At 48.4% G+C, this 24,861-nt stretch overlaps 1 long non-coding RNA gene and 1 other non-coding gene across 2 annotated transcripts; one reads left to right on the top strand and one right to left on the bottom strand.

The window, feature by feature from the left end:
* Positions 1-554: 554 nt before the first annotated feature.
* On the top strand, positions 555-24,033 carry LOC119878450. Its single transcript, XR_005386925.1, has 3 exons — positions 555-584; positions 15,643-15,898; positions 23,632-24,033. It is a non-coding gene; the product is annotated as an uncharacterized LOC119878450 (long non-coding RNA).
* Positions 999-1,071, bottom strand: TRNAR-CCU. The gene has a single exon. It is a non-coding gene; the product is annotated as a tRNA-Arg (tRNA).
* Positions 24,034-24,861: the final 828 nt, after the last annotated feature.

The following is a 24,861-nucleotide window of genomic DNA, read 5'->3' as shown; positions in this document are numbered from 1 at the left end:
GTTTGGAACATTCTTTTCTAGACAGACAGGGACTGTTACCTCTGAGCATTCCCCCCCCCCCCCCCCCTCTTTCTTACCTTGCCCAAGCACCTCCCAGCAAAGACCACAAGGGACACCTGTAGTTGACATGAACCTAGTTGGACATGTTGACGTTATTGCTCTTTGCAGCAAGAGAGACTACACACCATGGGGAACCACTGGGCATCTCATTAAGGGGTTTTCAAGAAGGACTTATTTGAGGATTTGGGCTTGTGTGAGGTGACTTGGTGGCAAGTTTGAAAAAGTGGGTTTTGCTTTAGAGTAGGTGTTGTGAAGAAGTAGCAGTAATTCTATGATTAGGTGTCTTAGATCCAATCTTATTTATAAAGCAGAAGGACTAACTTAAGGCCAAAACTATATTGGTAGAAGCAGCAGTCGCTCGTATTTGCCAGGAGAGGGACATGTTTAGTCATTTTTGTCTTGTCTTCTGTATTCACACATGATTATGGTTTTGTCTGGATCCATCCTGTTCACAGACTGGCCTTGTGTGATGTTGGTGCTCCGTCAAACATTTATGTTGACCAGGACAACGCGAAGCCCCAGCTGTGAGTACCAGGCTAACTGCCAGCAACATCGAAGCCTCGCTAACAGTGTCAGGCTTTCAGGGCCTACTTGTCTCTTTCCCAGTCTTTATTGTGACAGAGAGTACAAATACAAATCCCTACACACCACAAAAGCATGGCTTAATGAATTTTTATGAGAGAAACACCTTCATAACCACAGTGCCGGTCAAGAAATGGAGCTCTGGCAGCTATCCTAGAAGCCCTGCAGGTACCTGGTCTTGGTCACAGCCCCAAAAGGAGCCACTTGACTTTCACAACAATCACTTCCTGGCATATCTTTATCGTTCTCTTGCACAGTGTTTCTCCTTAGACATTGTAGGTTGGTCTTATTCATTTTGAAAAACTTGATATATCTTTTGAATCTTTTTTCTTTTAATTTTTTTTAAGTAGGCCCCGTACCCAACATGGGGCTTGAACTCATGACCCCAAGATCAGGAGTCGTATGCTCTACCGACTGAGCCAGCCAGGCACCCCCAAAACTTGGTATATCTTTTGAATTTCTTTGAATCCATAGGTTTTCTCTCTGTGCCTTTCTTTTCTTACAGTTTATCTGTTGAAAAATTAAGGCCATTTGACCTATAACATTTCCCACTGTCTGGATTCTGCTATTTTCTATTTTGGGACAGTTTGACCCTGACCTTTGTCTTCTTTATTTCCTTCCACTCTCATCTGGATCCAGAGGTCTGAATGGACTCAAGTTCAGTGTCTTTGGCAGGTTCATAGGCAGTGTTGTATTCTTTCCTCAGGAGGCATGTTTCATCTCATGGCCCCTTGAGTTATTTTTATAAGAAAAATGTAGGCTATCTGTCTTCAGGTGTGAGATACGGACTTAAACAGCTGTCCCCCACCCCCCAAAGAGGCCAGCTGTGTTGTGGTGATCCTGCCCAGAGGAGACTAGGAGAACATTGCCAAAGATGGCTTTGTGGAGCACAGAGGGCCAGAAGCAGGTCCTGAGATTCTACTAAATATCTCCTTCCCTTACATTTCTCAGAGTGATTTCCCTTTATCACCAGTTGTCCATATAACGTGGAAATGCCTATCATTCAGAAAAACTTTAAATAGAGCATGGTGACATCTGGCATGGATCACACTTCCTTATGATATGATGACAAATGTAGAGCTATTGTAAGGTGAGACGTAGGCACCGGAACGATTGTCACTAGAACATAGGAGCCTGTGCTTGCGTCCCATGATGCATAATGTGCTTGACTGTTGTTTCGCAGAGCCAATGACACATGTAGGGAGAACATATCTCAGAGTAACGAAGGGACACTGCCACCATTGATGGCATCAGTCCCTCCATCATTAGCAGAGCTTGATGTCACTTACTCTGAGAATCAAAGAGGTTGACTAATTAACGTTTCCGTCATGTGAACAAACCCGTGGCCACCTTTCAGTCTTCAGCATCCTAAGCCCTGATTTAGTCCCAGTCCTGACAGCAAGACAGAATTCACAACATTTATTTTAATGGTGCGTTTAATACAAGAAATTGGCTAAACTGGTGTTGGAAGACTGGAGACGGGCAAAGGGACAATGAAGGTATCTCTGAGATAACATGTGTTGGAAGCAGCTGCTAGGCTTGGTGGGAAGAGATTGGGGTTATCTGAATGCAGAAGATTGTAGGAGGGTCCCCGTGGGGCTACAAGTCAGATGTTTGAGTGGGGTTCTGATCTGATCTCATGGTTCCGATATAGCTGAGCAGTTGTGATAAGGCTGATCTTCTGACCTAGGGAAACAGCAGGAACTGGAAAGAGCTGCGAGGGCCAAGGAGAGGGACCATTCCTGGGAGACACTAACAGAAACCAGAGTAGAGGGAGCACAGCCTTTTCTGTCCTCTAGTGTCCCCTCATGGAAGAGCCCAGCCGGGGGCACCTGGCAAAGCAGAAATGTGGAAGTGTGAGTCGGGGCTGAGAGACAGCAGCTCCATCCCTGGCATGCTTCCCTTTGTTCTAAGCTAAGTGTCTCTGAGTCCCCTTGGTCTCAGTGAAAAGTATCAACTTAGTCTTTTGAAGCTTGTTTAGGAATCCAAAGTCATTTTTACACAAGGGGTTGGAGGCCTGATGAATGTTTCAGATATGCCCAGCTCTAAAAACACAGCTCCTACTTTTAATGCATTAAGGGGTGTCGGATTTCCTAGTCCCTGGCTTGAATGGCCTCCTCTTCCTTTAGATAAAAGTTCTTATAAGTTCCAGTGTCTTGTTTGAAATTCTTGAGCCTGTGGTCTGTTTTCCATACCATCATGGATCTGTTCCGAGGTCTTTTGTGCCCAGCCTCAGATTCCTAATAGCTTAGGAGCACTGGCCATGTGTTAGCAGGACTTTGAACTTGCTCCAAAGAGACAAATCCTAGGGGCACCTGGGTGGCTCAGTCGGTTGAGTGTCTGCCTTCGGCTCAGGACACGATCCTGGGTTCACCTCCACATCACCCCGTAGGACTTGGGGGCTCAGGCTGCCTGCTGTGCTCGTTCTCTGTCCTAGGAATGTCTATTCTGCCTACTGTAGGGAATTGTAGCAGGCCAACTTGGTGGCTGGTAAATAGCCTACATCTCAGACCACTTTTCTCAGCCAGTTTTGACAGTTGGCTTGGTCTCAAAGACCTGGAAGGAGGAGGCCTTTGGTTATCAGGAGCACCTACAAAACCATTATTTCAGTAAGTGCTCAAGATTGTCATCTTGATAAGATTAAAATCAAGAATGTTTTGAAACCGGAACAGCTAAGTAAAAGAAAAATTCTTCCAGCTATTGCTAAACATTTCAGATCACTAAGAAAAGATAAGCTTTAAACATCTGCTGGATTAAATGAAGGACATGCCAGAGAAGTCCCACAGAAGGCTTAAAACTGCTTATCTTATCTAACACTTTCATTTGCCATGAAATGGGTTCTGACACACATTCTGTACTAGCAGCAAGCCATGCTAACTTTTAAGAAATCTATTTTCATGTGCCCTACAGTTAGACACAATAATAGGAAATCGGTTTGGCAGCCAAGCCCCTTGACAAATCATATCAAGGTAAAGAAGAACAGAATTGTTTCTATAGATCACATTTAGTCTCCAAGCAACAGTTTTTAAGAAGAGTGGAACAATGCAGTAGGATTTGGCCATTAATCTCCCCCAAGTCTTTCTAAATTTGTAACGGGGTGCCTGGGTGGCTCAGTCAGTTGAGCGTCTGACTCTTGGCTTCAGCTTAGGTTATGATTTCAGGGTTGTGGGATCTGCACTCAGCCTACTTGAGGATCTCTCTCTTCTCCCCACCCCTCCCCTTGCTTGCATGTGCACTCTCTCTCAAATAAATAAATAAATCCTTAGATGATACATGGATAGTTAAATTCATAACGGGTTCAGCTGTATCTACCTGGCAAACCTCCAAAAGGGAATAAGAGGATTAAGACAACTGTGTATATCAGATACGTCATGACTCTGTAGATACCGTATTATTTTTCCAGGAATGCCCAGCATTTCCTGTAGTTTTAAACTCAAAAGTCCAGCCCCAATAATGATGGATACATATCATGGTACATTTGTCCAAACCCATAAAATGCACAGCACTAAGAGGGAACCCTACTGTAAGCTGTGGACTCTGGATAATGATGATGTGTCAACACAGGTTCCTTGACTATAACAAATGTCCCTCTGCTGGGGATGTTGAGAGTAGGGGAGGGCAGGGGGCATATGGGAAACCTCTGTACCTTCCTCTCAGTTTTGCCATGAACCTAAAATCTCTCCCCAAAAATGAAGTCTTTAAAAAACTCTCCAGCCCCACACAGAGAGGGGCTAGAGTAAAGTAGGCAATTTTCTGTCCAACTGAATTTAAGACTCAAAAAGAACACAAATCAGCTTGCAACAGCCAGAATGATTTTGATTTTCCAGTCTTCATCTTATTGCTCCAGTAAGCTGATAACAACAATTATAATAGTACCAGGGTACTAAAAATTCACAAACATTACATGGCATCAGAGATGTGTCTCTAGGCTCTACTTATTCCCAAAAATACTGCAGATCTCTGCGTTTACTGTATCCATTTCACAAACTAAAGGTGGTGATCAAAGAACAAAAGATGTATGGCTAAAAGAGCTGGAGTGAGCTGCTTCAAAGTCCCTGAGCCCCAAAAGAAGGTCACCATGATGCTACTGATAGTGAAGTGTGGCAATGAGAACTTTAAACAGCTGTTTTGACATACAATTTCATATCACAAACTTATCCCACTTGAAATGTACAGTGCAATGATTTTTAGTAAGTTTACTGAGTTGTGCCACCATCCCCACAATCCAGTTTGAGTACATTTCCATCATCCCCAAAAGATCCCTACTATCTATGTGCAGTCACCCCCCACCCACCCCCAGCCCCTGGCAACCACTGATCTAACTTTGTTTCTCTAGACTTGCCTTTTCTGGACAGTTCACATAAATGGAATTGTGCAATATGTGGTCTTCGTATTTGGCTTTTTGAGCATAGTGATTTTAAGGTTCACCCATGCCAATGTAACGTTTTGCTGTAAGAATTTGATATCTAATGAATAGGGTTCTTTTTTTAAAGATTTTATTTATTCATGAGAGACAGAGAGAGGCAGAGACACAAGAAGAGGGAGAAGGAGAAGCAGGCTCACGGGGAGCCTGATGTGGGACTTGATCCCAGGACCCTGGGATCATGCCCTGAGCCACCCAGGTGCCCCCCAATTGATAGGGTTCTTAACAAAATTAAGCCACGGGCCAAATACTTTAGAAGTACAGTTTGGGTTCTTTCCCTAACCTTTTGATTTATACTGACTAGAATCACATTGCACAACAGCTCAAAAACCAGGGCGACATCATTGTGACCTAAAGGTCGAGGATTTTATTACAGACTTGGTGCCATCACCTAAGAGGGCCAGTGAGTGATGTGTCAGGGCTAACGACTTCTCTGTTCCTGATACCGAAGCGCCTTGGTCGCAGAGGAGACCACAGGAAGAATGAGTGTCAAGGGCATCATCAACTAGGTAGCATGATTCTCTGATTTCTTTTTAGTCAGGATTGAATGCTTTCTTTAGGATAAATAGTAGCGCAAATCGTACTGGGTTTCGAAATCATTTACATGGACAAAATAACGCTTTTCCCTCATGTACGCGTGCGTGCTCTCACGCCTTGGCTCTGACTGTTCCACTGTTCTGTGGTTGTGGCCATCCCACTCCTCCCCTGCACCCACCCTCACTCCGCATTATTTTCTCGTCAACTCCTCCGTTAAGCTAGGAACTAGGTTTCCCAGTGTCTTGCTTAGGGTAGGCTCACTTATTTTAAGTATTTACAGTTTATTTTTTAAAGGGCTTTCCTTTTAAAATTAAAATTTATCTCATATAGTTATACATTTTATACACCAGCAAAGTGGCGGATCTGGGTAATTTTTAGCATATCCAGATCAGCTCTTTGGCAGCTTCTCGCTACCTAGATAAAAAGAATGTTGAGAAAGTGTGCATCAACCTGGCTTTATTAAAGCCTTTGAGCGGGAAGCTTCCAAAGAACCTGCTTTGAACCTACTTCTTTCTAAGTAGTACCAAGAAAAATAGTTACCCTTGTGTTATCCTGCGGGTGAGGCTACCAACCCGCCAGTCTACGTCTACATCTACGTAAATCGCACTCAGGAAAATAGTCCTTTTACTGTCTCTGGAATGGTTCTCTGAGTTTCACGTTGGCACAGGTTAGCTTAGAGATGGTAGAGATGGCCAGCTGGCAACAATGACCTGAGGTACGATTTACACAGTGGTGTGGATGTGTGACCACAGCAAACGAATTGGGGAGCCGCCAAGTGGTACAGAGAAAGGACATAACTTGCCCAAGATCATACAACTGTCTGGGATTCGAAGCCACAGCAGGCAGTGATGTGGGTCATATGCCCCAAGACTGTACTGTGTGTTTTCTGCCTAGCTGTAGGAGTGAAGCTGAGGCCAGAGGGATGGAAGCCCCCAGGAAGGACCAGTAGAGGATCAAGGCACAGAGTGGCAATACTGAGGATTACTGGGGATGTAGAGACGGTCAGGAAGAAAATAAAGGGCCCCTAGTTAAAGCAAGAAGAAAATGCCACGAGGCACAATGGAGAGATTGACTGATCTCTCTTTCAGGAATCCTGGACATGTGAGGGAAAAGGCAGGGCTGAGGACAAGTGCCAGCACTTGGGGTTCCCTCAGGCGAAGGCATTGTGTTGACTAGGCCAGAGCTTCTCAAACTGAGCTGTGTACCTGAATCAGCAGGAGATCTTTAGTGCAGATTCTGATCTGATGGGACCTGAGGTTTTGCCTTTAAAAAAAAAAAAATTATTTAAATTCAATTTGCCAACACCCAGCACTCCCAGGTGGTGCCAGTACAGGTGATCCATGCACCACACTTTGAATAGCAAGAGACTAGACATAGATTTAAAATGGCAGCATAAGGCTTCCAAGGCAGTGCTCCTGGGGAGATCCCTCCAGGGTTCAAATGGGGAATGGCCCTCAACGAGCTGAAATTTGTGGGTGAGAGGTTCTAAAACAACCTTCCAGCAAAAGCATGACACTTGGGGGCCTCAAAGCTCTATGCCCGAGATTGTGTACCAACAACAAAGATCTCAAACTTGCTCTGATGATTTCCAGGCGTGGAAGTGGAAGGAGACATCTAGAAGAATGTGGACAGATTCATGTTTGGGAGAGAATCAGGGGGCCTGCCTCTGGAATTTGTGGCTGTTCCATACATATGTGTTCACACATGTACACAGGGTTGGCATTTATTGAGCTAACTTTATTGAGCAGTTACTATGTGCAAAGCACTATTTTTCAAAGCTTTGTATACAGTCTATACAGATACATCAAAAAGTTAATGGTGGCTGTCTCTGGGTCATGGAATTTGGAGCAAAAGGGTTCATTTGACTTTCTTTCTACTTTCAGCAGTTCTCTGTGGTCCAAATCATTATAATATGCATGGCTTACACACTGAGGGTCAGAATATACCATCTCATCTCCTCCAAATACACCAAGCTTCTCCTCCTTCTGTGCCTTTAGACAGATGCCTCTGTCCGCAGCGTTCTCACTCACTTGGCAAATGCCTACCATGCTTTCAGGTCCAGTTCCCATACCACCTCCTCCAGGAAGCCCCCTTGGTGAAGCCTCAGGCTGTCTGGGCTCTTCGGTGTGCCATCTTGGTCTCCCATCCACTCTTTCATGAGAGTCCTTACCATAGCCTATTACAATATTTGGGTCTTTCCTGCTATTCCTGCCACTAGCCAGTAAGCAACTTGAAGGCAGAGAGTTGGTTTCCTTCTTTTCATATTTCCAGCTCCCAGTTTAGGGACTGGCATTTAGTCATTGCTAACCTATATTTTTAAAATTAATTGTTGCATTGATAGACACACTTCTGTTTTTCATGTGCCTCGGGTTTGGTTGCTACCGTCAGATTTGGGGGCCAGGCAACGATCCAGATGAAGACTGTAAAAACGTGGTTGCGACGCTTGACTATCTGGGCCAAGTTCCTTATTGGGCTTAATACTGCCAGAGTTACCACTTGTGGGGAATTAACGTGTGGCTTGGTGAGCAAACCCAAACTTAGGGTCGTGTGTTGCTTTTTTTTTTTTTTTAAGATTTTATTTATTCATGATAGACACAGAGGGGCGGGGGCAGAGGGAGAAGCAGGCTCCATGCCGGGAGCCCAATGCGGGAGTCGATCCCGGGACTCCAGGATCACATCCTGGGCCAAAGGCAGGCGCTGAACTGCTGAGCCACCCAGGGATCCCCCCGTGTGTTGATTTTTAGCCACCACACAGCCCCGGCTTCAGTTCAACTAAAAGTAACTCTTGTCTAGCTAACGGTTTGTTCAGGCTCTTGCCTTGTCATTGACCTACATTCCTCATCTGTAAGTAATTTAAATTCACCTGGCATTTTGTTTAAAGAAGGGAGTGGAGTCTGTCAAGGCAGAAGGCCTCAGCCCTCTGTTGGAGAGATCTGACTCAGCAGATCCTCCCTCCCTGAGGGACCAGCTCTCATCCTTTTTTTTTTTTTTAATAGTGTATTTTTTATTGGAGTTCGATTTGCCAACATATAGCGTAACAGCCAGTGCTCATCCCATCCAGTGCCCCCCCTCAGTGCCCATCACCCAGTCACCCCGTTTCCCCCCCCCCGGCCCACCTCCCCTTCCACTACCCCTTGTTCGTTTCCCAGAGTTAGGAGTCTCTCCTGTTCTGTCACCCTCCCTGATATTTCCTACTCATTTTCTCTCCTTTCCCCTATGATCCCTTTCTCTATTTTTTATATTCCCTATATGAGTGAAACCATATGATGATTGTCCTTCTCCAATTGACTTACTTCACTCAGCATAATACCCTCCAGTTCCATCCACGTCGAAGCAAATGGTGGGTATTTGTCGTTTCTAATGGCTGAGGAATATTCCATTGTATACATAGACCACATCTTATTTATCCATTCATCTTTCGATGGGCACCGAGGCTCCTTCCACAGTTTGGCTATTGTGGACATTGCTGCTATAAACATTGGGGTGCAGGTGTCCCAGTGTTTCACTGCAGCTCTCATCCTCTTGAGTTGAGCCATGGGATAGAGCGCTGGCGGGCAGTCCCATCCTCTGTCCCTCTGTGCAAGAAGTGGGTTAGGAAGAAAGAAAACACATTTATTTGCAAAGGAGGAACCTATTGAAGGAATGACAGAGATGGGCAAGTTGGGTCAATACAAATCTTCAGGGATCACAGCCTTTGAAACATAGAAAGTAGCTAAGAAATACTTAGGAGCAGGCCTAGCATGTAGCATGTCCGCAAGCCAAATCGTACTTCACTATCCTCATGGTGTTGTCAAAGGCTGCGTGTCCAGTACAGTAGCTACTACCCATATGCGGTGATTTAAGTTTAAATTAATTAAAATGAAAATATTCAGTTTCCCTGCTGTACTAGTCACACTTCAAGTGCTCAGTAGCCATAATGTGCCTAGTGGCAACCACGTGGGACAGCACATTAAAGAACTTGTGCCTCATTGCAGAGGTCTATTGTCCAGCATGTGTCTAAGGGGATGATTTTTCTCTTCATGACATAACGCCCTAGAGCCTTCTTTGGTCGTTTTCCAGAACTTCTGAGGGCACCTTGCCTATTAAGGCCAAATCTCTGAATGGGCTGCAGGGGAACCAGGAACAACTAAGCAAGCAAACCCTGTCAAGTCCAAGTTCATCACTTTCAAGTTCCATGATTTTCAGCCAGCCCCCCTCTGCCCTTGGCACCCACTCACAGTGTCTCAGCAGCCCCCAGCCAGCCTTACACGTGCTCTTTCCACCAGGACACATTACACTCAGATGAGAGCAGATTTCCAGAGAGAAGGAACACTGAACACTTTTGGGATGGGATTTTAGCGGCTTCCTCCCCATATGTGAGGCCTAGGCCGTTGCCCTGGGACTGGTCTCAGATGGTGTGGTTTCCAGCATTTTGAAGGAAGCTTTGAATACCTCTGGATATTTTATAGGCTGAGGAGACTGGGGCCTCATTTTATAGTATATTATAAAGGATCTCACAAGCATGGAGAAGAAAATAAGTCCAGATTTAAAGCAGATATTCATAGGATGCCATTCTCTTATTTTTAAAGAATATATATGCACCATATAAAGTACATACCACCACAGTTGGGAAATAGGAGTAAGAAGGAATAGAAGGATTGATAAAGAGGAATGGCTCCTTTTTAAAGGTCATTTTTCTGGAAATACAGTTTATACAATGTGTATGTGTGCACATGTATGCAAAAATGTAAAGTTTTTGTTTCTGGGTTCCCCGTTAATCCAAAGAAGACACTAGGGACTCTGATGGATCAAACATCAGTGAGAACAAGAATGTAGAAAGGATCATCAGTTTGGGTGTAGGTCATCAGACAGACCTGAGCTACTCCAGAACTAAAAGGCTTTAAGATGCCTCAGCTTCCCCAAGTAATCCTCTTTTGGAAGGTCCTGGATGAGAATCATCTAGAAAAGCCACTGTCTAAAATGAACACTCATTGGACCCCACTTCCCCCACCAATAGTCAGTTACATTCTTTTTAAATCACCAGGCATTTCACCAGTAAATCTACAAAGCAGTAGTCTCTATCAGCTGTTTTTTTGTCTGTTTATACCAGGCTGGCTATCTTCCAAGAATGGACATAACACAAATATAAATGTTGTATACTTTTTAAGCCGTCAGTTGCTGCAAATTTATCAGTCATTTATAGGTATTTCAATCGCTACATGTACACTTATACATTGTGTCAAATGTACTGATAAGCATATTTCAAATGTATCAATTGGAATACGTTTAAACAGAGATGAGGTTAAATTTAAAAATAAGAGAAGAAATTAGGCAAAAGAAAACAGAGTAAACTGTTCAGCATCCATGTTGGGGCCACAGATTTGGTTCTGAGCTTTCAAATAGCCAAGACAAAGAGAAACAGACAATTACATGATCCAGGGGCCATACAGCATCAACTAATTCTTAGGGAGAGGTTCTGTTCTTCCTCAGTCCTAGCAAAGGGAGCAGTGAAAAAGTGAGCAAGGACTTCATCACTGACCCTGTGACAAATAGACAAGTTTGATATATATGTTCTTGTAAGGCCAACGGAAGTGTTCAACTTCAAGGGTTTCAAAGAGCAATTCTTAAACAGGGCTGGGGATCAAAATGTTTTTGTCCAGTGAAACTGCTTTCCGATGTATCATTTAATCCAAGGATAAATTGTAGAGCTGTGATTCTTGGTGTAAGTAGGGAAATGAGGAGGCCTGTTTGAATCAACTGGGGAGATTTTTCAAACATCTAATATCAAACATCTCTCTATTGCCATCCTCCCTCGGGATTTGATAGGACTTTAGGATGTTCATCCCCAAATTTGTGAAGAGTGAGCCTGCAAGGACTCCTTCACATGGGCAGCATGTGGAGAATGGAAGCCATGGTGAGAGGGTGACCACCTAGGGAGCTTTCACCATCATCTGCTTAGACCTCCCTAGACCTAATAATCAAGGCGTCTTGGCTGGAGCCACTTATGTGTATTCTTAACTCCCTTACCACATGGTTCTGGTGCAAAACCCCTTTGAGAAGTGCTAACTAGATTGATGGATGGAACATGTACTTGTTTGGGTGAGCTTTCCTAAATGTTTTTAAAGAAAAATTTTCAAAAGGAGTGAATTCCAAGGTCTATTCCCCAGTGAACACACCCAGAGCACCACTCCTCTGTCCTTCCAGGTGATCAGTCCTATGATGAATTTATCAGTTAATCTCACCCCACCAAGGCACAGGTGACCGCCGATTAAAAGCGCGGGAAACCAGCAGGGAAGCATTCTCCCTCCTCTGCCTACCTACGTGTTGTAGACACATAAAATATTCTGTTGGTCAGAATCCAGACTTTGTTTCCTTAAATCCTTGGCCTTTTGAGGTACCCTGTGGTTGGAGAATCTGCTTCTATACATCTAAGCTCTGCTCAAAATGCCACTGACAGAAAAATACCATATTGGTGTAGTATATTTGATGGTTAAAAAATTCTGACACTGAATATTCTCAGTGTTTATTGAATTGATTTGAATTAAATTCATATATAATAATGATATGAATAACACTTGCTTTCATCAAACAATATAGACAGAGAAACTACCCACCTGGTTCAGGTAATTTGGCATACCTCAAGATTCCTGAACCAATCCCAAATCATAAAATTTAATTTCTAAAATGAAAAAAAAAAAAAAAGGAAAATAAGAAAAGGGGAAAAGAAAAAAAAAAAAAAAACAGAACCCCAGATCGTGAAGGCAATATAGGCTTGGACTACTGACAGATGCATGAAAAAGCTCCAGAAATTTCTTCTGCTTTAAACTTTGGCTAGCCCCAAATATTCCAATGACACTTTCATTGGGCTTTTTCTTTCCTTGTTGCCTACCCAGGTTTTAAAAGATTATTCCTGGGACACCTGGGTGGCTCAGTCGGTTGAGTGTGAGACTCTTCATTTTGGCTCAGGTCATGATCTCAGGGTAGTGAGATCCAGCCCTGCATTGGGCTCAGTGCATGGAGTCTGCTTGAGATTCTATCCCTCTCCCTCTGCCTCCCCCACATGAGCATGCATGTATGTGTGCTTGCTCTCTTCTCCCCTCCCCTGAAAAGTAATAAAATTTAAAAGTAAAAGATTATTCCTGGACATGAAGGTGAGGCATAACAGAAAAATAAGCACACAGGGGAATTCAGGTGACTTTAGGGGATTGGTTGAAGGGAAGATCAGGAACTGGTTTCTCTCCACCAAAAATGAGTGGCCCCCAACTTGTAACAGCTTTTAGAAAATTCAAAGATACCCCATGGGATCTATTTACTTAGCCATCTACTGGTAAAAATAGCCCTGATTTTTAGTGCAAAATAGTTTTCACTTAAGAAAAAAGATGATTTTCTTGATTTGATTTTCTGTTTTAGCTGCAAAGCTGAGAAATTACTTGGGATTAGGGTAGTGTGTTTTCTTTTTTCTTCCTCTAGGGTTTGTAAGGAAACATGAGAACTACATCTTGCTAGGAGGTTATCTCTGTTAATATTTGGGAAACTAAAAGCTTATTGACAGAGGAGGTAGGAAGATGTGGACTTCATTCTTTGATTCAGAAGGCAGGCCTGGGATACTGGTGCTACTTGCAATAACAATTCTTTTCATAAAAGGTAGGTGGAAGGACATTTCATCACATTCAGTTTCCTATTCGCATTCCAAAGAGAGTAACTTGAATTTGAGGAAAAAGAGAGTATTTGTGCTTCTACAGTTCATGAGGTCATTTGAAATGACTTACTTTTACTACCTTGAAGAGAGGTGGGAGAAAAGATGAGTAGAAATGTTGTAAATATGTTGGGATGCTTGCATTGCATTTCATTTTGTACTTTTGAAAAAGGTCTTTAGAAAGACCTATATTTTGGCCTCCTAATTTATATTGTTTAAAGGAACTCTGACTTCTGCACAAAGTCCAACAAATATCCTCAGGATGATTCAACATTGTACCTCAGGCTAAGATCTCTAATTTTTTCTTAAGTATTCTCATCATAAAAGGAAATAGATACAGGAAATCACATAAAGTGAACACATGCCTTAGTGAAGTATTCTAAGTTAAGCACACTGTAACCGTCACCAGGTCAAGAAAGAATTTTGCTAGCCACCCCAAAGCCCCTTCTATGTACCCATTCCCGGTCCCTTCCTTCCCCCTCTCCATAAGTAACCATCACTTTGGGTTTTCTTGTAACCACTTCTGTGCAGGTTTTGATTGTTTTATTACCCAGATGTGTGTACCTGGATAGGACATATAGTTTTGTCCATATTTTAAAATTTGATATGTCTTTTAAGTCTGTCTCAAACTGTAGGCTACTGGCTCATTCCTTTTTTTCCGCATACAATTTATCTGATGAAGAGCCTAGAATGGGGTGCCTGGGTGGCTCAGTCAGTCTGTCTCCAGCTCAGGTCATGATCTCAGAGTCCTGGGATCGAGCCCCAAGTCAGGCTCCCTCCTCAGCAGGGAGTCTGCTTCTCCCTCTCCCTCTCCCCCAGCTCGTGCTTGCTCGTGTGTGCACTCGTTCTCTCTCTCAAATAAATAAACAAACAAACAATCTTTGGGAAAGAAAGAACCTAGACTATTTGAACAGTCATGTCTTTACAGGGTGGAGTTTGCGGATTGCATACTTGTACTTTCCAGCTTTCAGGATGGGTGCTGGTGATCCTCACTTCACATACTTGTGTAGCCTCCCCTACCTGGTGTCAGGGTTGGTCTGTGTCACCAACAGAATACAAGCAAAGTGATAGCATGTGGTCTATGAGACTTGATCATAAAGGATGTGCAGCTTCTGGTTTTGTGTCTTGGATTAGTCAGCAGGAAAAGCCAGCCACTACCTCAGGAGGACATTGAAGCAGCCTGGGAGAGGCCCATGCAGGGGGAACCTGAGGCCTCCCACCGACAGCCAGCATTAACCTGACAGCCTGGTGGCTAGGCCACCTTGGAAATAGCTACTCTAGCCCCAGTCAAGCCTTCAGATAACTTCAGCCCCAGTGAACATCTTGTCTGTGATTTCAAGTGTGAGCTGGAGCCAGAACCATCCTGTCAAACCATTCTTGAATTCCAGAAACTATGAGTATAATAAGTGTGAATTGTTGCCTTAAGCCACTAAGTTTTGGGGTAATTTGTTATGCTGTTGTGGGTAACTAACAGCACTCTTGACATAGTTCACTATGTTTCTTTGTCCTCCATATTTCCTGTAGTTCAGCAGTGGGATCCTGAGACTTGTCAGACTCAGGTCACATCTCTCTGGCAAGACCACAGAATGATGATGGTTTCCTTTTAGGAAGCCCATAATGTCTGGTTGTCTCTGTTTTGATGATGGTACCAGCCACCGAGGTTTAATACTTACATATGTATGTATACACATATATACTTATCAGGGTTTGCAAAATGGTTCTTCTAATTTTACCTTTTCTTTTACATTTATTAGTTGGAATACTTTTATAGAGAGGGACTTCCACTCATTCACTATTTGTTACCCACTATTATAGTCCGTAGAGGAAGGTGGGATAAATCTTTGATTCACTTCCTTTATTTATTAGTTTTCAAGACCACACATTGATTTCCTGTCCTCTTGAAGAGGTGACAGTCATCATCATCGTTCTAAATATTATTATAAATTCGTGTATTTAAACATTATTTGATGATTTCAATCCATTGCAGTTATTACCATTATCATTATTAGAGTTCAAGTTGTACCATCTTGGGCTAGTGGGAGCCTCATTAAGTTGGTTCCTGTGCCTTTTGACTTGATCCTAATTGCCTTTGAGAGTGTCCTTACTATCTGGTATTATAAAAGGTTTCAGGCTCTATTGTGTCTTCTAAGGCTACTGACAGTGATGCTTTGGTCAGGGATGCCCAGGGCACTCACTTGGGCCCATCCTACCTGTGAGCCACCACAGGTACTTCCATAACCAGAACCAGTGTTATGGATGGACAAGCCCTAGTGGCTCTTAGGATGACTGCAGGACACAATTTAGCAAAAACCTCAGGGGGCTTTGAAGAACAAGGACTAACCTTTGTCTTACATTTTTCCTTAAGCTCTTCTTTCCAGCTTACCTCCTGACTCTGAGGATGAAACCTGAAACCATCCCGCAGATGACAGCGGCTGCCCTGACAAGACCAGCCACAGGCCCAGACCACCCAGGCTTTTTGAGGTAAACCATCGCCCCACTGGTGCCTGCGCAGATGGACCAGGAGTGATCCCCTGAAAGGACCTACTATCACTTTTGCCTCATTATAATACTAACATCTCCATCCAGAGAGGAGCCTCCGCCTCATTTACACAACATTCAAGGTATGTGAAAGCCGGTTTCCTTCGCCTGCTCCTGCGACTTTCTGCCCCATCCGACCCGACCCCAAGGCTTCTCTACCCAACTCAACCTGGTGCAGTTTCTGACCCACCAAGGAGCCAACTCAAGTTGGTTCGGTTATAAAACCTTGAGGGAGGGAAGCCTTGAAACAATCCAGAGGTACATGTTCTTCCCGACAAGGAGGCGCTATTTGCACGTGATCAGATATGTCAAGGAAAAGGTTTTCATAGGTCCCGTTAGCTTTCTACATTCAGTGGGTAAACAGGAAGTAGGAGTAAAAAGCGGCAAAGTTAATAATTGATCAAGCATGAGGTTAGCAGTGCCTAAAACAAAAACAAAAAAAGAGGTGCCTGAAACATAATTAAGTAGGGAACAAAACAACCTGAAGTTAATAACACAGCTAATACAACTGTAATTCAAAAACAGGTCCAGGAACTAGTGTCTGGGCTCACTACCGCCAATGATTATTGAAACATTTGAAAAATAAAAATGCTTCCTCCATTCTCCTTCAATTTAAAAAATAGTTGTTAGAGCATATACTCAACTACGTACTACACTGTTCTCCATCTTGTTAGCCCTCGTTTGGTCGGCTTTGTTTAATATGGTAATCACTAACTACATGTGCCAATTAAACACTAGAAATGTCAGACTAAGGAATTTTAATTTAATTTAATTTAATTTTTTAAATTTTAATTTTAAATAACCATTTGCCTTTGAGCACTTGAAAATAGCTAGTGGAATTGAACTGAATTTTTTTTAATTTAAATTTTAATTGCCATGTGTGGCTAGTAGCTACCATATGGGACAGCGCAGATGTAGAGAGAGAAAGTGAGATGAACAAATCTACAAGGGCGGCAAAATAAAAACTAAAGACAAATCAGTTCATCCCCAAAACTCCCAGGTGAGTTAGAGCTGGAGGATTAGAAGGCTTGAATAAAGTAGTGCTCAATTCTGAAACAATTGATCACCTGAGGTGGCCTGCCCCACCCCCAGGTATTTTGATTTAATTGGCCCAGTGGGAGCCTCCGAGGTGCCCCCCCATTGTTAACGATCGCCACCCGGTGATTCCAATATGCAGTCCAGTTTAAGCATGTAAATGTGTGATCCGTTCATTCTTTCAACAAATATATATGTAGATCTTACAGTATGTTAAAACTCTCCTGGCCACTCCCGACTTTATCCCAGAGATCCTGCTTCCATAGCTCAGGGCAGTGGGTCCAGGAATCTGTTTACAAACAACTCAGCTTTGCAGAAGAGGGTGGAAAACCATTTCAAGTTTCCAGGATAGTAGTAACAGGATTTAGGCTGTGTTTTAAGAAAAATTCTACCTGAGTGTAATATTGTGATTTATTACAAGAAAGACATATTTTGTTTTTGGTCTCGTTTCCCGACAGAGGGCTCCTAAAACCCTTCAAATTGCCTGAAGAGAGCAATAAAAGGTGTATTTTGTTATGTTAATCGACCCTCTCAGCACCTAAGGATGGGAGCTGGTTTCCATAGATGCAACCAAGTGATTACAGGGTTGGAACTGAGCTCAGGGAGGGGAGGGGCTGGAGGCTGAATCAGTCAGGTCACCAAGAAGGTAGTCAACGTGGAAGAAGGGCAAAGCTGAGAAACTGGGAACTACGGAGTATAGGGTGAAGTTTCTATCTTGTGCATTGGTACCCTTGTTTTGTGGATCAGTTTCCTAAGCCACCTTTACTGAAACGGATTATGAAAGCAACTAGTTAGGAGTGTCTTTGGTGTTGAATCGGCCGCAGAGCTTGTTACAGAACAATCCGAGATGGCTTTAGGTGATCCAGACACCTAGGAGGCTATTCCTGAAAGAAAGCCAGCCTGGTGGACTGGATACAAGCCACTATAACATCTGTTAATCCTGAGAATGGGGCCTGGCCACCTCTCTCTATGAATACCAAGTGGAATGCCCCAGATAAAGCAGCTCAGAAGTTTCTCTGCGAGTCATGTGAGAGCAGCTTTATAATGACCAAGATAGTCACTCAGAGTATGCTTGTTACCCAGGTCATGCTAACTGCTGCAGTTAAGGGGGCACCTTATTGCTGCAAAACTGAAAGAGCTTGGGGGGAGCCTTATTAAATTTGCTGTTTTCCCTCCTGTGTCTTAAACATGGTAATAAAAACATTAGGTTAATGAGAACAGGAATAGGCTGAGGGGAGTCTAGAGGCTCTTCGCTATAAGGGAGAAAGTTTGAAACTTACTAAGAGCTAGTGAATAAGAGAAAGATGAGGAAACAAAGATGAGGTGTCTCAGGCCTGCCCGCCCCTCAGCGGGGTGGCAGTCTAGGGGTGGCTGTTAAGAAATGGGATGCCTTAAATGGACACAGATGGGGTTAAAACAAAAGTTTCAGTAGGGTAAAGGAACTCCCTGTTGTTCTCCAACATTAATAAGCCCTAAATAAGTCTGCTCTGTTTGCCTCAATCTGAAAGCATTGAAGTCCGGAATTACATCAGAATCTTTAAATAATCAGTTTTGCTACATTCCACTTCACTTTCAAAGAGGCAGATAATGATCAAGCAGATCCTTTGTAACCTCCAATTTGTAAGGTAATTGTTTTGCACATTCTGATCACCTGAGGAGCTTTAAAAGCATCCCCTCCTGATTTCATTGGGCTGGTGTGGCCTGGGCATCAGAATTTTTGAACTCTCCCCAGGGGATTCTAATAAGTGGCCAGAGGTGAGCACCACTGCTCTGGCAGCTTCTCAAACTTAAATGTGCTTGCGAATCACCTGGGGCTTTGGTGAAATGCCTATTGACTTAGTAAATCTTGGTTGGGGTCCAAAAATCTGTTTTTTTTTTTTTTTTTTTTTAAGATCTTTGAGAGAGCATGTGCATGAGTGGGGGGGCGGGGGAAGGAGAAGCAGGCTCCCTGCTCAGGCAGGGACCTGAGCCAAAGGCAGATCTTAACTGAGTCAACCAGGTGCCCCCAAGATTCTGCATTAAAAAAAAAAATACTGGCCAGTGGGAGTGTAAATTGGTACAGCATCTTAGAACAATCCAGTGCTATCAACCAAAACTAAAAATATGTGTGTGTTCTGACCCAGAATTCCCCAACTAGGTGTTCTCTGATGGAACACATGCACCTTGGAGCAAGATGACAAACATGCAAAATTCCTCGCATTAGTTTGTGCAATAGTCTAAATGCCCATCAATGGGGGACTGTGTGATAGGGTGTCCACAAAATGCCATAGAAAACTCTGGCTCAAAACACAATGAAGCCATCCATGTGTGCTAACAGGGAATTGTGGTATTGTCAGTTACCAAGTGTGAGGGGAAAGTGAGGCAGCCTTTTGAATGGGAGACAGCTTTCTTCTAGTGGTGGATTCAGGCTCCAACACTGCCCAGACCTTTGCCAAACCTTCCTTAGTTTGTACAGTAACTAGGATGCGTCCACCAGCATGGCTTCCCACTCCCCCTTACTGGGGTCAGACATGCAGTGAGGTCTGCTGCTACAGTCCTACCCCAGCAGCTACCCCATTTCTCATGCAGCATTTTCCCTAGTTAAATCCTTGCACGTCGGACCCCCTCTTGATCAGTGGTATACAGAGGACCTACGCTAACCCATTCCTGCTTCTGTTTGCTAGCTTGGGGACCTCGGGCCGCCTTGTCTCCTGGCCCCGTGCTGCTGGCCATTGCCAGCCAGCCTTATCAGGAAGGTTACTTTGTGCTAGTTACGTGCTTGATCTTTCCCGATTATCTAGTTAAGTCGGTCTTCAGGATTTGTAGAGGACACAGCCTTTGACTGTTTCTTAAGATTTAGATTCTGATGACGTCCCTAATTGTTATAGCACAGATTGAAGAAATTCCAGCAAATTGTATTTCTCCTTTGATAGTCTGGAATTCCCTGTGGACTTGGGCAGGTCTTTTGTCTCTGTACTGCAGATTGAGGAACATTCTGGGTGTTTTCCTAAGTTGCACTGAATTTGAGGGTTAAAGCCGCAGGGTTGTTGGTGCAGGAGAGCAACTGCTAGATTTGAAATGTCCCAAAAAAGTTTCCCCAGGCACAGATGTCACGGACTCCATGATAATTCAGATGTCCGGCATGCATACATGCCCACTGACTCCGACAATCTCTTCACGCTCCTGGAGCTATGCAAATGCTGGTTCTAGCCTTTCAGTTCGGTGCAAATTATTTTGTGGGAATGGAATCTTGCCACATGAAATATTGAAAACTTTAGTGGGAAACAGTTTGAGCTCCACACTGGTGTTTATTTTGAAAACGAATCCCCTCTAGATAGGAAATGGTAACAGTATTATCTCCAGGGAGGGATACTGGGAAGCTGGAGGAGGGCAGGCCTAAGGGGAGGCTGACTTCTCACTTAAAGCTCACAAATCTTTTCAGTTAGTCTGTACTGAGGAAGTATTACACTTGCAATAAGTTTTCAAACAACAAATAATGAATTAACTCCTCCAAAGCCAAGAAACCATGAAAATAGGATTCTCCTAAGATTGTGTAGATGCTTAGCATTTAATCAGCTAGGTAATACTGTATGGCCTCCCACTACCTGCTGCACTCCCGCTGCCTGCTGCACGCCCGCTGCCTGCGCTCGCCAGCTGCCCTGCGCTGCTTCCTCCTGGCACCCCTGCTGCCTGTCTTCTGTGCTGCTCTGACCGGCCTGTGCTGCTCCCACTGCCTGTTGTCCCCCCCACTGCCTGTTGTGTCCCCACTGCCTGTTGTCCCCCCACTGCCTGCCGTGCTCCCCCTGCCTGCTGTCCTCCCACACTGCCTGCTGTCCTCCCCCTGCCTGCCGTCCTCCCACACTGCCTGCTGTCCTCCCCCTGCCTGCCGTCCTCCCCCTGCCTGCAATACTCCCTGAGGCCACTGCTGCTGCCTGTGCTCTGTGCTGCTCCCCAGCCTGGTCTCCCCGCAGTGACCTGTGCTGCCCCCACTGGCCTGCGCTGCTGCCTGTTACCTGTGCTGCTCTGAGCAGCCCGCAGTGCTGCCGCTGCCTGCTGTGCCCCCACTGCCCGTCGTCGTCACTGCCTGTTGTGCGCCCACTGCCGGCTGAGGTCCCACAGCCCGCTGTGCTCCCGCTGCCCGCGCCGCGCCCTCTGCCTGTGCCGCGCCACTGCCTGCGCTCCTCCTTCCGGGCCCCGCTGCTCCCTCCGCTACTGCCATCAGCCTGCGCTGCTCCTAACGCCCTGCGCTGCTCCCACCACCCTGCCCTGCTCCCGTGGGATGCACTCCTCCCTCTGGCTTGCGCCGCTCCCTTTGCTTTGCGCTGCTCCCTCTGCTCTGCGCTGCTGCTGCTGCTGCTGCTCCGTGTGGCCTTCCTCCTCCCTCTCACCTCCGCTGCTCCCCCCGGTCTGCGCCGCTCCCCCAAGGCTGCGCTGCTCCCTGCAGCCTGTCCGCCGGCCCCCCTGCGCTGCTTCTTGACTCCGCTTCTCTCTGTCTCTCGCCTGTGCTGCTCCCACTGATCTGCGCTGCTCCCGCGGACCTCTGTTGCTCCCTGTGTCTTGCGCTCCTTCGCTCCTTCCGCAGGCGTGCGCTTCCGCCTCCCGGCTGAGCTGCTTCCTCTGGCCCGCGCTGCTCCCTCCGGCCTGCGCTGCACCCCCAGGCCCGCGCTGCTCCCCCTGCCTTGCGCTGCACCCACCGCGCTGCGCTCCCTCCGCGGCCCGCGCTGCACCCGCAGGCCTGCGCTGCTCCCTATGCCCAGCGCTGCTCCCTAAGCCCTGCGTTGCTGCCTCACGCCTGCGCTGCTCCCCCTGCCCTGCGCTGCACCCACCGCGCTGCTCCCCCAGCCCTGCTCTGCTCCCTATGCCCTGCGCTGCTCCTTGTGGCCTTTGCACCTCCCTCTCCCCCTCCACCCCTCCCTCCGGCCTGTGCTGCTCCCTCCGCGGCCCGCGCTGCACCCCCAGGCCTGCCTGCGCTGCTCCCTATGCCCAGCGCCGCTCCCTTCGTCCTGCGCTGCTGCCTCACGCCTGCGCTGCTCCCCCTGCCCTGCGCTGCACCCATCGCCCTGCGCTCCCTCCGCGGCCCGCGCTGCTCCCTCCGGCCTGCGCTGCTGCCCCAGCCCTGCGCTGCTCCCTATGTCCTGCGCTGCTCCTTCTGGCCTTTGCTCCTCCCTCTGCCCTCCACCCTGTCCCTCCGGCCTGTGCTGCTCCCTCTCATGTGCGCTGCTCCTTCCACTGCTCCCTGCGGCCTGCGCTGCCCCCCCTGCCCTGCTCGCCTGCGCTGCTCGCTCTGCCCCGCGCTGCTCGCTCTGCCCCGCGCTGCTCCCTCTCCCCCCGCCCCGCTCTCCTCTCTGTGGTGTGCGCCGCTCCCTCCGGCCCGTGCTGCTCCGTCCTTCCTGCCCTGCTCTCTGCCGCCTGCGCTGCCTCTGGTCTCCGCTTCACCCTCTGGCCGCCTCTGCTGCGTCAGGTCGGTGCTGCTCCGACCGCATGTGCTGCTCCCACTGCCCGTTGTCCTCCCACTGCCCGCTGCGGGCCCACAGCCCGCTGTGCGCCCACTGCCTGCGCGGCGCCGACGACATGCTCTGCGCCAAGGCCTGCACTGCCACCACAGACTGTGTTGCGCCCGCTGCCTTCGCTGCCCGTCTGGCCACCGCTGCACCCTGTGGCCTGGGCTGCTCCGTCCGACCTGCGTGGCACCCGCTCCCCTGCGCCGCTCTGACTGGCCCGGGCTGCTTCCTTAAGCCACCAGAGCTCCATCGGCCTGCGCTGCTCCCTCTGGCCACCGCCGCTACCTAGGGTCTGCGCTGCTCTGACCGACGTGCGCCGCTCCCACGGGCCCGTGCTGCTTCCTCAGGCCGCCATGCTCCACTGGCCCGCCGTGCTCCCGTTGGCCGACGCTGCTACCGAGGATCTGCGTTTCTCTGACCGGCCTCTGCTGCTCCCACTGCCTGTTGTGCTCCCGCGGCTCGTTGCCTCCCCACTGCCGGTTGTGATCCCAACGCCTGCTGTCCCCTCACTGCCTGCTGTGTTCCCGCCGCCTGTCGCGCGCCCACTGCCTGCCGTGCTCCCGAAGCCTGCTGCACGCCCGCTGCGTGCGCTGCGCCACTGCCTGCGCTCGCCAACTGGCCTGGACGGCTTCCTCCTGGCACCCCTGCTGCCTAGGACCTGTGCTGCTCTGACCGGCCTGTGCTGCTCCCACTGCCTGTTGTGCCCCCCTACAGCCTGTTGTGCCCCCCCACAGCCTGTTGTGCCCCCCACAGCCTGCTGTCCCCCCACAGGCTGTGGTGCCCCCACTGCCTGTTGTGCCCCCCCACAGCCTGTTGTGCCCCCCACTGCCTGTTGTCCCCCCACAGGCTGTGGTGCCCCCACTACTTGTTGTCTCCCCACAGCCTGTTGTGCCCCCGACAGCCTCTTGTCCCCCCACAGGCTGTGGTGCCCCCACTACTTGTTGTCTCCCCACAGCCTGTTGTGCCCCCCACAGCCTGTTGTCTCCCCACAGCCTGTTGTTGTGCCCCCACTGCCTGTGGTCCCCCACAGCCTGTGGTGCCCCCACTGCCTGTTGTCCCCCTCACAGCCTGTGGTGCCCCCACTGCCTGTTGTCCCCCCACAGCCTGTGGTGCCCCCCTGCCTGTTGTCCCCCCACAGCCTGTGTTGCCCCCCTGCCTGTTGTGCCCCCCCAGCCTGTTGTGCCCCCCAAAGCCTGTTGTCCCCCCACAGCCTGCGGTGCCCCCACTGCCTGTTGTGCCCCCCCAGTTGTACCCCCCCCCCCCCGCCTATTGTACTCATCCTGCCTGCCGTATTCCCGCAGCCTGCGCCGTGCCCACTGCCTGCAATACTCCCTGAGGCCACTGCCGCCGCCTGTGCCCTGTGCTGCTCCCCAACGTGCTCACCCCACGGCGACCTGTGCTGCTCCCACTGGCCTGTGCTGGTTCTTCGGCCACCGTTGCCCTTTGGCCTGCACTGCATCCTCTGGCCTGCGCCGTTCCCTCCGGGCACCGCTGCTCCCTCTGGCCACCGCTGCTGCCTACGGTCTGCGCTGCTCTGACCGACCTCCGCTCGCTCCGCACAGTGACGTGCGCTGCTCTGCCTGGCCTGGGCTGCTTCCTTCAGCCCCCGCCGCTCCATTGGCCTGCGCTGCTCCCTCTCGCCTGCGCTGCTCCCTCTGGCCACCGCCGCTCCCTATGATCTTTGCTGCTCTGATCGACCTGCGCTGCTCCCACTGGCCCGTGCTGCTTCCTCAGGCCGCCATGCTCCATTCGCCTGCCGTGCTCCCGTTGGCCACCGCTGCTGCCGATGGTGCGTGCTGCCCTGACCGGCCTGTGCTGCTCCCACGGCCTGTCGTGCTCCCACCGCGTGTCGGGCTCCCACTGCCTTTTGAAGATCCCCCTGCCTGTTGCGTGCCCACTGCCTTTGGTGCGCCCGCTGGCTTCTGAGCTCCCGCGGCCTGTTGAGCGTCCACTGCCCGCTGTGGCCCGCTGCCTGCGCCGCGCCCGCCATCTCTTCTGCGCCCACCGCCTTCGCTGACCGTCTGGCCACCGCCGCACTCTATGGCCTGCGCTGCTCCATCCGACCTGCGTTGCTCACGCTCACCTGCGCTGCTCCGATTGGCCTGGGCTGCTGCTTCCTTAAGCCACGGGGGCTCCGTTGGCCTGCGCTGCTCCCCGTGGCCACCGCTGCACCCTCAGCCGCCACTTCTCCCTCTGGCCACCGCTGCTTCCCGTAGTCTCCGCTGCTCTGAGCAACCTGCGTTGCGCACCGCCTGCCCTGCTCTGTTCCCACTGGCCTGGGCTGCTTCCTCGGGCCGTCGTGCTCCATCGGCCTGCCCTGCCCTCGCTGGCCACCGCCGCTGCCGGTGGTGTGCGCTGCTCCGACCGGCCTGGGCCGCTCCCACTGCCTGCTGCGCTCCCGCTGCCTGCTGCACGCCCGCTGCCTGCGCTCGCCAGCTGCCCTGCGCTGCTTCCTCCTGGCACCCCTGCTGCCTGTCTTCTGTGCTGCTCTGACCGGCCTGTGCTGCTCCCACTGCCTGTTGTCCCCCCCA

This window comes from Canis lupus, unplaced genomic scaffold (assembly GCF_011100685.1).
Source record: "Canis lupus familiaris isolate Mischka breed German Shepherd unplaced genomic scaffold, alternate assembly UU_Cfam_GSD_1.0 chrUn_S1641H1832, whole genome shotgun sequence".
NCBI lineage: Eukaryota > Metazoa > Chordata > Mammalia > Carnivora > Canidae > Canis > Canis lupus.
The sequence above is the reverse complement of the archived record's forward strand: the minus strand, read 5'-3'. Positions and strand labels throughout refer to the sequence as shown.